This window comes from Tamandua tetradactyla, chromosome 17 (assembly GCF_023851605.1).
Source record: "Tamandua tetradactyla isolate mTamTet1 chromosome 17, mTamTet1.pri, whole genome shotgun sequence".
Lineage (NCBI taxonomy): Eukaryota > Metazoa > Chordata > Mammalia > Pilosa > Myrmecophagidae > Tamandua > Tamandua tetradactyla.
The window spans coordinates 29,591,082-29,605,650 of NC_135343.1; the positions used below are offsets into that span (position 1 = coordinate 29,591,082).

The window sequence follows — 14,569 nt, forward strand, 5'->3', positions numbered from 1 at the left end:
ATGACCTCTTAATCTCCTCATTTCCCTAGATCTTCTCTTAGAAAAATTCTTCTATTTTATCCCTGCATAATATTTTCAGATTTTTATCTCTTCATTGAATTGTATATCTTCTTTCTCTGCAAGAATATTTAACTAGATAAATTAGTATGCAGTTACATTCCTCTACTTTGTTTGCCGTCTTCCACTTAGCCCTCTTATTTAAATTTTAAGGTTGAGATTTCATTATATTGTTTTAACTCATTAAGTTTAGCCTCTTCTGTGCAGGCCTACCAAGTTTCTCTGCATTGTATCAGAAGACAGCAAGTTTATTAATAAATAGATATAGGTATGTAATTGCTTAATTATTTAAAATTAATATTTCCCAACAATTCATTGCACAAGATTTCTTAAGGGTTTAGAAAATGTTAGAAATCAGTGTAAAAAGAAAGTTTCAGTTTATGGGATCACATTCAGTAGGGTGTTAATGTTTACCTAAAGTTTCTGTGAGATTGTTTTAGGTTCACATCAGATTGATAAGGGAATCTGTTGCAGCACACAATCATATGTGCCTCTAAATATGCATCTTTTAATAATGGGAGCATGTGATTACCACTGACTTCTAAAGTTCCACATAAGCCCTGGGTACAGCCTTATCATTTAAAAATCAGTTGATCTGGTTCTTTCTCCCCACCCCTCACTCTCCACCCTTCTCCCAGAAATTCCTTGTCAGCAGTTTCTATCTGGGAATTCGTTACAGTAGCAACAGAAAAGAAATCCAGATTTTGGTAACTGAAGTGGATGTTACTGCAACAAATAAAATGGAAGTATCTTCGGAATTGTGTGATGGGTAGAAACTGGAAGACATTTGAGAAAAATGTTGGTAAAAGCTGAGATTGTCTTGAATAGACTGTTAGAATTATGGGCATTGAAGGAACTGCTTGTGAGGACTCAGAAGAAAGAGGAGGATCACGATAAAGAAAATCTCTACTGTTTTAGAGAATACATAAATTACCATCAACAGACTAGTGGCAGAAATATGGATGTTAAAGGCACTTCTGATGAGGGTTCAGACAGAAATGAAAAACATTTTATAGGAAACTGGAGGAAAGGGGACCCTTATTCTACAGTGGCAGACAACTTACCTGGAATGTGTCTTGTATTTAAGTTGTGTAGGATCACATTCAGATGTGACCAATCCATTCTGTTCACAGGATCATGCTCTGACTAGGAAAATTGAAAGACAAATACATTTAGCATTAACCACTTGGTTCTTTCTCCCTCAAAGTATTTTGATAATGGCACCATGTGAAAAGAATATTCCATAAATTTTGACTTTTCAACAGAGCATCTTATTGAAAAGTATGACTATATGTATGGAAGGATTTTTTAACATAATCTAATTAATTTCTCTTATTTTATAGATGAAAAAATTGAGGTGAAGGGTGCAGTTTATGCTGTCAGCTCATCCCCAAAGCATGTTTGATAAAATATTCCGTAAATAATAGTGAATACTATGACATAATATAATAATCTCATTACCTATAAAAGTTAATTTTCATGACTTCAGTTCTTATTAAATGATTTACAATTCAGATCAATTTAGTTAAGTGCTGTGCTGATATTTGCCTCATCTTTTGTTGTGAAGATGTCAGGAAAATAATTAATAGAAAGCAAAGATAGAAGGAGCAACTTAATTCAATTATGTTGTTTTCAAGCATACAAAATAGTATAGAAATGCCTAGACCCTTAGAGTGGATAAATTACAAATGGGATGTAGATATGCGACAGCCTTCTGAGTCATGGTTCTTTGTCTTTGCTATGTGGAGGCTCTAAACTGCAAATTACACAGTTACCAATATTGTTCAACATTCAGACAATCTGAACGGTTCTAATGTTGTGAATCAAATAAAACATTCACTTTATTTATAATACTCCTTGAGATGTTGTTTTGCAAACATCAGCTCTTCATCAGAAGGAATATAGGACAGAGCCTTTATAGGCTGAGAACCTGACTAGGTTTCTTGAAGGTCTTTGACCTTGTCCAAATTATTTGACTTATCTGGTCTTACACAGTTTTCTCATGTGTATAATTACTGTTTTTCCTCCAAGTTCGTGGTTGCACTAATAGACATATATTAAAATTGTTTAGGGCTTTCCAGAGTTCTAGCATTAGTCAACAGAAACAAAAGCGCACAAATTCTGTGTTCTTTAAATATTTGTACTGCCTTGGGTACAATGAACTTCCTTTTGAAATAAATAGTAGAGAAAAAATGCCAAAGAATCTGAAGTTTATGTGGCCTGTGTCTTAGTCCATTGGTAAGACATATGGTATACACAGAATCATGAGATGTGATAAACTGTGAGCTGACACCCCCCAGGAGTTAGGGAAGTGATAACTCCTGTATCCAGGTGAGTGACCACTAATGGATATCTTTTGAGTTCATCACATGAAAAACATGCACCCTCAAAAAGAGACTAGTATTTCTATGCTAAACAAATGCAAATAAAAACAACCATAAGTGGAAGGGACATGCAAAGAACCTGTGTAGTATGTTTTAGATTTCCTATTTGGCTGATGAGGAAATTGGGATGGAGAGAACCCAAATGCATTGCTCAGCATCACACAGCTAGTAAATGGCAGGTCTGTCTCATTTCAATGCCTGTGCTTTTATTACTCTGCCATGAAACCACCAAAGAAATATATTGGCATGAAAAAAGTAAAATGTTGTCTATAGTATGATGGATGGAGCATTTTATTAAAGACACTGATTTATTTTGGATTTCTTCAGCATTGTCTGTAATAAACTTTGCCATTCTTAAACAGTTTCTATTGCCTCATGATATAAAATACTGCTTCTTTTCTAAGAATCAGACTTAAGCAAATGTTGTCACCTTGACTGATTTACCTGCTGAAAAATATACAGTGTACCTATAAAAATCAATTATTCTTTTGTTTAGGTCTTTGAGGAGTCCAAAATTCTGAGGAATTATTTGTCTCTTTGATACTACAAACTGATCACACATAAGAATATATAGCAATTTGTTTGGTTTATTAGTCTAATTAGCTATTTAAAATTGCATATTCAATCATTATCATAATGCCAGTTATTTTAAGAAATTGTTACTGCAAGTTAAAAAATGAACTTTTCATAGATAATCAGAATTTATTTATTAAGTGTAAGAGAGAAAATATGCTTGATAGAGCGTTGACTGAATCTGTAAGTTTTCTCCTTCAATGTTTGCTATTTTAGAAGTTCAACTAGCCAAAAGTATTGGTTAAGTTAAAATAAAAAATGTATATAAAGGAACCTTTGACATAGCCTAGAGAGTATTATTTTACCATTATGTCTTAGATTTTTTACTACATTTTAAATAGCAGACTAAAAGACAAAAATATAGACATTTAATGTAATGAAACTAATATACAATATTTTCAGCTGTGAAATAAATATTTCACACTAGAGATTTCCTAATTTATTGTGTGCTAGCAAATGTCCAAAATTGTTCTAATTCATACTTGCATGAAACCCATTAATATTACGTCCTTAGCATCCATTTATATGGCTTTGGTAGAAAACATAATTATTAACTGATAAACACATTTATTACTCTGCTTTCTACAAACTACAATGCTGTGATAAAATGAACCTGCATGTTTATTTAGTTGCTCATGCTTTACCTACTAATGACCTAGATAGCCAAACAAATGTTTGACCAATGGGCTAATAGATTGGCATACAGTAAATACCATTTAGATAACTTTGTGATATAAAGTTATAAAGCATGTGTACACATTAGTGGCGACAATTAAAAACAACAAAACAACACCTAAAGCCTCTGCCAATAAAACCTCAAGACTCAAATCTGCAGTAGCAAATAAGGTTATAGTGGAAGAGAAATCATCTACTGGTCAAATCACCTACTTATAATATACATGTTTCTGTGGGTCTTTATGTAGTTCGCAAAATATACCCCCAATAACACATTGTTTACCAGTATTTTTCTTGTGGAGAAATGTTTTCTTTAAAGCCTAGGTGGGTAAGGGATTGGATTCTTGGGCATATAATATGAGTTTAATTTTATCCATGTTTCTATTGTATTGTGTGGAATAACTATACCCTTAGCCAGGTTCAAAATTCAGAGAGCGGTGGCCAAGGAGATGTAGCCCCCAGATGTCCCTTCAAGGAAAGACTTGTTCCAGAAGCTGGGAGTCTGTTAGGAGGCAGTGCTCAGCTGTCAGCTGCTTCTGGGACTGTCTCAGCTACAGGGAATCACCTTGCAGGAGGTCAGACCCTCCCAAGGCAGGCTACATCCAATAACTGATGGATGAATATAAGGACTTGGGCATTTTGGTCCAGTGGAGGACATCTTTGAGAGGCTGTATTAGCCCATATCTCCTTGTAGGGCTGGCTGAAGCCAAAAGGCCTGCACTGCAACCCAACTTCTCTCTCAGCCCTTAATAAACATCCTATGCGTTAAACTGCCTGAAATTCTGCTTCCCTGGAGCATCATCCATCCTGCACCAGAGAGCAGAGAGAGCTCAGAGGACATAAGAGCCTTACTAAGGAATATACACATATACATATTTTAAAAAATTATCCACCTGCATTACTTTAATTTCTAAATATGCAAACAGATACACAGATATATAAACACTGCATGTGTATATGCAGTTTAGAGCAATGCTTTCTCTTTTAACATTACACATGATCATTTTCTGAACTCAATTATGATTCAAGACAATTTTTTATTTTTAAAATAGTCCATGCTGTAGGTATGCCAACTTATTTAACTACTTCCTACTCTTTGCACTGGCCATATTTTCATGTTTTCCTTATTATAAATCATCCTGTAATAATCTTCGTAAATTTTTGCATGAGAGTTCCTCTTTTACCTCTCTTATGGTGATTATGATTATTTTAAACTTTAATTGCTTTTATAGTTCTGGAAAGGAAAACAATTAAATACATCTTTATTTGTAGATAGAAGAACTACTTATTTTTCAGCGTAAGTTGGGCCAATAAAATGTTAATGAAGAACAAAAAAAGAGATTTAACCAAATTCAACTTATCAAAATGCGTTTCACGAATTATGGTTGGTATTAAATTTATCATGAGTTTTTTATTCGTGTTTACTTTGTTTAGTTTATAAACCTGATTGTTGTTTTCAGTTATTTGTATCCAACATGTTTAAAGAAATTAATGTGCTTAGAAACTATAAGATTGTTAAGGCAAGCTTTCTCAAAATTGTTAATTCTGCCTTAATTAAAATGTTAATACAACTCATAATTGACTTCACTAGTTTATGATCATATTTATTACTCAGAACAATAATTTATAATCAAATTTATGCTGTGAACCTGTTTTACTCAGTGATCTAGAATGCCTCTTATTGCTGGTTATCTAATATCTGTAGGCTAGAGCTAATGTTTATGGTTTTGTTTGTCTGTTTGTTGTCCCAACACCTACTAATTTGATGGCATCATACTGGCAATAGCCATTATGTAATATCTGTTTTACTGAACCTAAGGAGCTGCTGATGGGAAAGTCCAGGTAACTTAAAAAGTGAAATCTGTAAGTATGCATTGATCTGAAGGGAAAACTGCTTACGACAGATTCAGAAAATACAAATCTGCACAAACAGCCCTGTTTATTTTTTATTTTAACAGAACATTGTAGTGAATGTGTTCAAACTGTAGCCTGTATAGAACTGATTTGCCAAAATCCTAATACATTTTTGTTTGATTTAAAGCAATCATAAGCCATCAATATTTAAATAATATAGATTACACATTAGCGAAGTAATTGCTGACGGGTCTTTATTCTTTTATATTTTTGAACCAAACTACCCATCTCCTGGCCAATTTCGCATTTTGATGTGATCAGTTGGACAAATATGTGGAGAAAATTGTCATCAATTACAACTAAATGCCAGTGTGTCCAAGATGACTTAGAATCTCACAAACCTGACGAGTAAATTGTCTTTTTAAGTTTTCTACTTTATGTGGTGAAATGTTTATACATGTGTATAATATGTATTTATTTTTTCCAACAATTTCCATTCAGTTTCCAAGTTTTATGTCATTGAAGTGCATATAATATACTCTTAATTCTTTCATTTCTCCTTTATTTGTGGTATAACCTCTCTCTCTCAATTGCAATATTTTTACCCCATTTCTCCCCATTAAGACCTTTGAGACATTAATGACTTCCACTGTTCTTAAAAAAATAAACAGAAAATAATCTTGTGTTTTTTGACCTTTATAAGCATTAAGGTTTTTGTTTCAGTTTTGGTCTACTATAATTTAGTTTTCTTACAGCCTTTTGTGTGGCTTCTTTTCCTTATTTCTTCATCTGCTAATTTAGTTCACTTCTTTGCAACATTTCTACTCTATAAATGAAATCATTTAAAACTATAAAATTTCTTCTGAGTGTACATTTGCTCTGTCCCAGTGGTTTTGTTATTTAAAAAACTATTTTGTTATTTTCTAGTTAGTTTTAAATTCAGTTTAGATTTGTCATATGGTTTAGAGTTTATTTAGGAAACAGTTTAAATGTCCGATCCTTTCAGAGTTTTTCATCATTTCATGGTTTATTTTTAATTCATTGGAGTATGATAGAGGACACAACCTTGAAAGTTTGTGAGTTATGAAATAAATTGATTGTTTGGTTGTTAGGTATGAGCTAATATTTGTAGTTTGCAAAGACAAGAATATGTTACATATTTTCACTTGGATAACATGGTTTTATATATATATATATAATTATAGTAAATATATATTCAAATATAATTCATCCATATTCTATTATAGGAATGTTTATGAGAGTTTTTATTTCAATTCAAATTTATTTAGTCCCAGAACTTTGGCTAGCAAGTTGTAAGAACTTGTAAATTGAGTGCCAGGGATTCCTCTATTCTAAATTTTATTTATCTACCACATATAAATTCATGCTTGCTGGTTACACTCTTCAGAATTGACTACTAGATCTGTTCCACTTTAAAAACCATATAGTAAAATCACCCATTATAATTATGTTTTTAAAAGTATTTTCTTTTATTTTTAGGAGTTTCATTTTATGCATTCAACTGCTATGGTGTTTAGTAGCTTAGGGTTTATAGCCCATGCTCTTGGATTGGAAAATTTAATATGTTAAGATGGCAATAGTCCTCAGACGCACCTACCAATTCAACATATTCCCTATCAAATTGATTTAAGACAGGGTGATTCTAAAATTCATATGTAATTATAAGAGATAGAGAATAGCCAGAACAATTATGAAATGAAAAACAAAGTAGAAGGACTCAGGCTTTCTGACTTCAAACTTACCACAAAATGATTGTAATCAAGACAGTGTGATATTGGCAGAGGTTATACACAAAGAATTGAGAGTCCAGAAATAAACCCATCCATCTGATTTTCAAAGAGACCACTCAATTGAGTCTTTTCAACAAATAGTGCTGGGATAACTGGATCATCACATGCCAATAAACAATAACAAAAAACAAACAAAAAATTAAACCCTTGACTCACACCATATACAAAAATTAATTCAAAATGGATCAAAGATGTAAATGTGATGCTAAAACGATAAAACTCTTGGAAGAAAACAAGGGGACAGAGGCAAGTTAAATTTCATGCCAAAGCATGAGCAACAAAAGAGAAAAATAGATAAATTGGACTTCTTTAAAAGTAAAACCTTTTTTGCCTTGAAGGATATCAACAATATGCAAACAACTCACGGGCTGGCAGAAAATATTTGCAAATTAAATATCTGATAAGGGAATTGTATTTAGAATATATAAATAACTCTTACAACTCAATGTTAAAAAGACAAATAAATCAATAAAAACATAGAGAAAGGATTTGAATAGACATTTCACCAAGGAAAATATACAATTGGCCAATAAGCACATGAAAAGATGATCAACACCATTCATCAATGCAAATCAACACCACATGAAATGTAATTTCACACAGCAATATGGCTAGACTCAAAAATTCAGGTGAAAACAAGTGTTGGAAAAGATACGAAGAGCTCAGAACCCTAATAAATGGGTGCTAGGAATGTGAAATGGTGCATCCGGAATACAGTCCGGCAGCTCTTCATATGATTAAATGTAGGGTTACCAGATGACCCCCAATTCCACTCTTAGGAAAGAAATGAAAATATGTGTCCATTCCAAAAATTGTACACAAATGCTGCCATTATTCATAATAGCCAAAAAGCCAATAAAACTAAATGGTCATCAATAGATGAATGGATAAACAAAATACAGTATACTCATACAATAGAGTATTGTTTGATCATAAAAAGAATGTAATACTGATACATACTACAATATGGATGAAACTTAAAACATTACATTAAGTGAAAGAAGCCAGTCACAAAGATCATTTAAATATGATTCCATCCATATTTCAGTCCAGAATAGGGAACTCTTTAGACACAGAAAGTATATTAGTGGCTGCTTAGGGCTGAAGCTAGAGGTGGGTTTGCTGTTACAGGTTATACACAAAGAGCTCAGCATCTTAGAATTTAGAAATAATGGTTAAAACTCAGCAATCAATGTGACTGCTGTAAGAGCTTACAATCTAGGAACGTTTAAATATGCCTTACTGAAAATTCTGTACTTCTTAATCACTGATTGCCCAATCTGTCTTTCTTTTCTAACATATGCATTCCATTCTATATATTTTCCCTCTGAGCACTCTTTCCACTGCATCCCCCAAATTTCCCATGCTGCATTTTAATTTGTACTTAATTCCAAATATTTAAAAAGTTTTCCTTACGACTTCTTTGACATGTGTAATTTAGAAGTAAATTGTTTAATTTCTTAATATTTTGGAATTATCCATCCCCTTTTCTGTTATTGATTTCTAATTTAATTCTACCATGGCTACGAACAGACTTTGTAGGTATCTATACTTTTAAATTTCTTTAGGTGTGTTTTATGACTCAAATGTGGTCTTCCTTGGTGAATGTTCTATGTGAGCTGTAGAAGAATGTATATTCTGCAGTTGGATAAAATATTCTATAAATGTCAATTACATCATAGTTATTGATAATGCTGTTCAACTGTATCCTTACTGATTTTTTGATTGCATGATTTATCAATTAATAAAAGATTGGTGTTGAAGTCTCCAATTATAATAGTGGATTTGTCTATATATCCTTAAATTTTTGTCAGCTGAGTGCATTTTGATTCTCTGTTGCTAGGTGCAGCACTGTCTTAGGACTGTTATATTTTGGAGAACTGACTTTTTACTATTATTTATTGCCACTTTCAATAAGTACTGAAATCTGTTTTATCTGAAATTAGCTATTCTAGCTTTATCTTGTTAAGTGTTAGCATAGGATTTCATTCTCCACTTCCTTACTTTTAACCTATCTGAGTATTTACATTTACAGTGGGCTTGTTGTAGACAACATACTGGTGAATCTTGCTTTTAAAAAATGCACTGTGAAAATATTAGTCTCTTAATTGCTGTATTTAAATCATTCATGGTTAAAGTTATTATTGATGTATGTGGAGTAATATGGAGCATATTTGTAACTGCTATTTATTCACTTGTTCTTTGGTGTTTTCCCCACCTCAAATTATGTGGTTTTAACTGAGCATTTTATATTTCTAATGCATCTCCTCTATAACATTTAAACTATAATTCTTTTGAAGAATATTTTAGTAATTGCCCTAGATTTCAAAATATAACTGAAATCCATCTTCAAACAACCCTGCTTCTACTTGGGTAGTTTAAGCACCTTCTATTAATTATTGATTCCTTCCTCCTCTTTTGACACTGCTGTCATTCATTTTATTTATCCATACGTTATAATCACCCCAAATATTGTTACTCCTATAACTTTAAATGGACAGTTAACTTTTAGATCAGTTAAGAATGAGAAAATTAAATATTTTAATTTAATTTCCTTTATTCCTTCTCTGACACACTTCCTTTTTTTTTTTTTTTTTTGTAAATCAGACTTTCTGACCTATATCATTTTCTTCCTCACTGAAAAGCTATTTTAGCATTTCTTGCAGAGCAGGTCAACTGATGATAAATTCTCTCAGGTATCATTTCTCTAACTACGTCTATTTCTCCATCGGTTTTGAAGGTTGGTGGTTTACATCTTTCAGCATTTCGAATATTTTACTACACTCTCTTCTTGCTTGCATGATTTCTGATAAGTCCACTGTAATTCTCATCTTTGTCCTTTGATAGGTAAAGAGTCCCCAGCAAGGTGATTTCAAGATTTTGTCTTTGATTTTCTGCAATTTGGATATGAAATACTCAGACGTAGTTCTATTATTATGATTATTATTTATCTTGCTTTTTTTCTGAACTTCCTGGATCTTTAGTTTGGTGCCTGTCATTAATTTTGGAAATTTCTTGGCCACAAATAAAATATTTATCTTCTCTGTTCTTTCTTTCTTCTCTTTATGGTATCCATGTAGTGGGTATTTACCCATTTAACTCTCATTTTCCAGAAATTAGCTAAAATTTTCATTTAGGTGATCTTACTAGGTTATGGATCCACCTGTGCCTCCTCTAAGCAAGCAGATCTCAGCTGTCACTCTCAATTAACGTCTCTCTCCTGATAGGATTGCAGTGGTTTGCCCTGCTACTTTGGTTCTTTGATGGACAGAAGAACAGCTGTTGATTTTCAGATGGTTAAACTTTTTGTCATTGTTATAAGGATGGGAATGATAACATCCATGCTCTATTTTATGGTGGAACTGAAACTAATTGTTTCCTTTGCATTTTTTTCTATAAAACTTTTTGTTGTTGCTGTTATTTCATTGGCTCTCTTTGAGTACTCATTATTTTAACTAAATAAGATTGTCAAGTGACTTGTGGAACATTCCATATCAGTGGAAAACACCTGGTTACATATTCATCTTGCCTTTTCTTCTCTTGGTTGTTGCATCCCCTTAAGTATATTCCTAGTTTTGTATATCCTCATTGATTTAGGCTCAGCCGTTCAGTTCACACAAATGTAAAGACTCAAAATGAGTGATGGGAAGTGGAAAGTGTATTTCTTCTGATGACCATGATTTTATAACAAGATAAAAGAAGAGTGACTACTGCATTCTGTTATCCCCTGATGTGAAAATATTTAACCCAAATCAACAGTAAATAATACCATAATCAAGGAAATGCTAAATCCAATCTGGTTAAGGTAAAAATGAAACAAGAGTTGACTAGTATAATTACTAATATGCATTTTGAGGTTCTAACTAATGCAATATGAAAAGAAATGAAATTATAAAAATGATAATATAAAAAAATTACACCATAACAATATTAATTAAATGGTTACATCTCTTGGTAGGACGTCTGATTATATAATTATACACTTCCAGGGAATTAGCAAAAGTAAGAAAAGTTAAACAGAAATTAATTAGCAGGTAAAATTCATATAGATATACAGAAATAAACGTTTGTCCTAAATTTTTTACCTCTACTAGAAATAATAACAGAAAATGAAAATGATTACTTCTTTCACAAAAACAATACAAGCTATGAATTTTTAAGTAGAAAATCAACAAGAAAAATCTAAAAGGCTAAATGGTAAAATCTACAAAATTTTATTAAGTAATATAAGGACTAAACAGAGTGTTATGTATTGCTAGAAGAGGAGACATTATCACCAAAATATCATTAATCTCTAAATTAAATTAGACTTAGAATCCAAATGAGTATTTTTGTTCAACTATATAGGATGAATTTGAAGTGCATATGTAAAAAGAAGTATCTAATAAAAATGAAAAAAATTATAAAAGTGAAGAATAATGAGGAAACTCTGGTCCAGGAGAAATTAAAACTCAAAATTGGACCAGTATCATCATTAAGTTTGACTTAGGAACTGACAAATGGGAAAAAAAAAATCTGCTTCATTGCTAGGAGAACAGAATAGATGATCCATATTAGATCTATAGGCACTATAAATACATGTGGCATTTAAATTGCAAACCATCACAAATTGTAAAAGATTAAACTGTAAACTGTTAAAAAAAAGATACTTTAACCAATGGTATTGGAACAATTCGTTATTCATTTAATAGAATAGAAAGTTTACCCCTAAAAATTTAAAGTAAACAAATTTATATGATGGTTCTTTAGTAAAGTAGAAACTCAGTAACTATGATATTTTATGATAAGTATTGTATTACCAGTTTTCCCAAAGTGTGCATGACAGCTGGTATAATAAATAAAGGAAAAGTAGAGACTGACAAAATATTTATAATACACATGAGAGCTTTCAAATGGATAAGGAAAAATGATAAAATGGGCAAATTATATGAAAAATCAATGATCAGAAAAGGAAACAAACATATAAGAAGATGCTAATTTTTCCATTTAGTCAGGGAAATGCACATTTAATCTATAATTATTTTGTAAAACTACTAGACTGTCAACTGCATTAGTGTTAAGTATTAGCAGGGATGTGGAACAAAAGGCACTCACATGAATTGTTAATCTCTGGAGAATTCAGACCAAAAAACTATTTCTGTATGTTTTATAATGACACAATGGGGAAAGAGGCACTGTTAATTTCTAAGTCAGATTCTCCTATTACCTGCTTAATTTTCCTGGCCTCAATCAGAACAGAGAATCTTTAATCTACAATTTTTAGTGGGGAAGATGGCTAAAATAAGTCTTCATGCAAGAAATCTTAAATTAGAATAAAAAATAAAGACTTGGCAAACACCTCTGCAAGATATTATCTACAGTATGGATCTTGACAGTTGGCTGCACTATAGATATGAATTCATTACATAAAACTCTGTTAAGTCCTAACAATATTGTCTAACATAACAGTGGCTCTAAAAATTATGTTACGATACGGTTTAATCCAGAATCATATCTATAGGAATTTTGTTATAATGGAATATGGTTGAAAGGGAAATAGGTTTAGCTCCACCTGTGATGGACACCCAGTTTTTCCAATATGAACAATAAAAAATCAATAACACCCATTATTATATGTTCCTGCCTGTAGAGAAGGAAAGGGTGGAAGATATAAAGTTTTCAGAAAAAAGTGCCAAACATAGACTTGAATCCTAAGCAGCAAAAAATTCAGGAGCATGTCTCACAATCAGAGAGAAAGCATTATTTATATATGAAGACTTTAAAAGGAAATCACCAAATTCTGTAAAAGTGCCTCCTTTTAGTGCTAGTAGAGGCTATTTTAGTTATTTGAACATCACTTCACTTTACAAACCTTTCAGCTGTCATGCAAAGTTACAAGTGCAGATGAAAAAAAACTGCAAGAGAATTACCAATGATGATTCAGAAGTTATTGCAAAAAATGGCGATGCATTAGATCAATTTTTCAAATTTGATGGAGTAAATATCTATTTTAAACTCATGTCTCAAAGGACTACATCTCAAAGGCAGAAAACATGCAGTAGGATTTTGGGCTGTGAATGATCACTTGACTCTGATATTTTCTCAGAGGACAAAGACCCACGCTCGTCCATATTTGGTGTTAAAAACTTTCCATCAGATTTCGGAAAACCCTCCTTCCCCTACTTCACAGTAGCTCACGGGCTGCTACTCTTCTGATGTCCACTTCCACGAAGAAACTTATATTCTTCACAATTAAGTGCCATATTATTGAAGTGTTTATGTATTTCTTAACCATATGGCATGTGTAAAACTATGCTGCTATCTTGAATTTGGTTCCTATCATAATTTTTAATGTGCTTCTGGTAGTTTGAATTACGTAGCACGGTAGAAAGCAAGTTCTTCATCTTGGTCCTTAGCTATGGTTGTGAAACCCTTGTAAAGAGGACCTTGAAGATGTTATTTTAGTTACGATGTGACTCATCTGAATGAGGTTGGGCCTTATCTTATTACTGGAGGTTTTATAAAGGATAAATCACATACATAGAAGAGTAAGAAACTGGAAGTGCACAGAACCTGGAGGAGAAAGGAGGATGTTGCCATATGCATTGCCATATGACGGAAAAGCCAAGGAACCAAGGATGGCCAGCTGTCGGCCCCCAAACACCACAGTCTCTAGAGAGAAAACATTATCTTGGTGACTTCTTGATTTTGGATTCTCCTAGCCTTAAAATCATAAGCCAATAAATTCCCATTGTTTAAGCAAAGCCTTTGCGTGGTATGTGTCTGAGCAGCTGGGAAATTGAAGGTTTACTAATAAAGACTTTTAGTTTTTTTGCTCCTAACTCATTTTCCCCATGATTTCTGTGCTTTTTTATTGCACATTTATGTGTAAGTCAGTGAAATTTAGGAAAACAATTGTGTTATAGTTAAACTGACTGTACATTTAAATTTGAGTTCCTCCTATTATTTTCTTCTCCTTGTATGTTTATATTTTGCCTTTTCTGCCTGCCTTCATCAGATACTACCCTCATTTTACCAACCCTACATTTGTTGATATTTTAGGGCCCGAAACTATTTCCTAGTAAACTCTGGCAAACTATATATGGCTGAAACAATTAGTTTCTCACTTTCATATGCTCAAGAATTTTTGTTTTCAAAACAAAATTCATTTTGGCAATAAGAAATTGATGTAAATTTTAATTTAAAGTCTTATATGGAACTGAAACACCAAAAAGG

At 32.4% G+C, this 14,569-nt stretch overlaps 1 long non-coding RNA gene across 3 annotated transcripts in view; it reads right to left on the reverse strand.

Annotated features, from left to right (window-relative positions):
- Positions 1-918: 918 nt before the first annotated feature.
- The window catches only part of LOC143661539 (uncharacterized), a 416,410-nt gene continuing 402,759 nt past the window's right edge, over positions 919-14,569 (reverse strand). For all 3 annotated transcript variants that reach the window (XR_013164667.1, XR_013164665.1, XR_013164666.1), the window contains one exon: positions 919-1,203. This is a non-coding gene — a long non-coding RNA (uncharacterized LOC143661539). The remainder of the gene's footprint in view (positions 1,204-14,569) is intronic.